Raw genomic sequence first — 2,028 nt, 5'->3', positions numbered from 1 at the left:
CGACAGCTGATTACGGAGGGACGTCACTTCCGCGACGGCTTACTTGTGGGCGCTGATGCCCTGTTGTGAGTGGTGAAAACGGCTGTTGGTTTGATCGGTTCGGGTGTGAACCGTGGGCGCTGGTGCCCTGTTGAGAGCGGTGAAAACGGCCGTTGGTTTGATCGGTTCGGGTGTGAACCGTGGGCGCTGATGCCCTGTTGAAAGCGGTGAAAACGGCTGTTGTAGAGACCGGTTCGGGTATGAACCGTGGGCGCTGATGCCCTGTTGAAAGCGGTAAGGACGGCTGTTTTGAGGAGCTGCTGCTAGAAGTTGGCTGCAGAGTTGGTTGGCAGTTGACGTCTTGACAGGTTGACTGTTGACTGAGGTGATAATGATACAGATACGAATTGATGATGATTTGACCGGTGAACTGTCCCGGTATATATACTATTTGTTTCCCTTTGTTGTCCTGTGATTGGTCGAGGATGGTTGCTTTGATAAGCAATAACCACACCTCGACCCGTTGGTGTTCGCTTTGTTAATGTGGTTCTTGCTTGTTATTTCCGTGAAATTTTCCTGTTGGTAAACTACTTATTCTAATATGTCGCGTCTATTACTTGTGTCGCATTATGTTGCCATACTGTTGTGTTTGGTGGTCCTGAAAAGGACCATTTTAATACAGTGACGGTTTATCCCGTTACACAGTATTCATACATTTTCATTTAAGAATAATATGATATTATTGTATCTAATTATTGTACCTATTACTTATTAAAAACATTTTTATATAATAATATATATTTTTTGCAGTCAGTTGCAGTAAGTATATTTTATGTTGATTGTCATATTTTTACTTTCTCTTCTCCTGGAATGGCCAGATGACAAATTAAATAGTGTTGTTTATTTATATCCTGTATGGAAGGAATGTCTGTTCAAAAACTGTTCTTGAATAGTTGAATGTGTTGATATTACACAGCTAACGTATGATGTTTAACGTTACAGCTTCACATTTTTGCTTTATAAATTATAATATTACAATAGCATAACTTATGTGAATAAATTTCTAAATAAAACGCATTTTCATTATTCCATAAATACCTAGTTGTTATGGGTCTCTTTATAACAATGTTATCTATATCTATTATGCAATTATAGGGTGGCTATGCTATTCGGCCTTGTCCATAAGCACCTTAAATTGCAGTTTTATAAGTTCTTATATAGGTTTGACATTTTTAGAAGTGTTTTTTTTTTATTTATTTCTTTGATTTACTGTACCATAATTATTATAAATAATTAATTTTAATGTTTTGAGTCACATTTTATAAACATTTGATAGACTTTTTTCCCCCAAAAATCTAGATATTAGCTTTAATCATGATAATAATTATACAGATAATATACATTATACAGGGTGATTGATTAAGCGTAAAACACTCATTATCTCAAAAAGTATTCACTTTTTTCAAAATTTTAGATCTACGCTGTTCTAGAATTATATAATTTTTTATATTTTTCACCCTCATATTTATTAGGAAAAACACTATCAACTTCTGATTTTCAAATGGTAACCTATACTTTTAATTTCATAAATTAATAAAGCTATTTTTTTTATGAATTATCACGTTTAAATTTTCATTTTTCAATAATCCGTTGATGAGATATAACTCCTCAAAGTTGGGTAGTTTTGGCAGGTGTTTGTGTGTTAATGTGTTATACCTAGTCGGTAGATACCGCAGCAATTTGGATTTTTATGCCCCAGAGTAATAGATATTACACTTTTCAAATCATTTCAAGTACAGTAAGCTTATAAGTTGTGCCCCTAAATGTATTGTAAAATGCCCATTTAGCAGGGCGTCCGCCGTGCGCCCCACTAAAAGTGATTGCAGCACTGCTGCACTTCTCATAATAATACTTATCAATTATAAAGACCAGAAGCTAAAAGTAATAAACTCGATATCGGTCGAACCCAAAGTATAATAGCGATAACCATTGTACCTACTCGCTACAATAACTTATTGTCATATTATAAGTGATTGGACCATTACTGTC

The sequence above is a fragment of the Acyrthosiphon pisum genome, chromosome X (genome assembly GCF_005508785.2).
Source record: "Acyrthosiphon pisum isolate AL4f chromosome X, pea_aphid_22Mar2018_4r6ur, whole genome shotgun sequence".
NCBI classification, from domain to species: Eukaryota; Metazoa; Arthropoda; class Insecta; order Hemiptera; family Aphididae; genus Acyrthosiphon; species Acyrthosiphon pisum.
The sequence above is the reverse complement of the archived record's forward strand: the minus strand, read 5'-3'. Positions refer to the sequence as shown.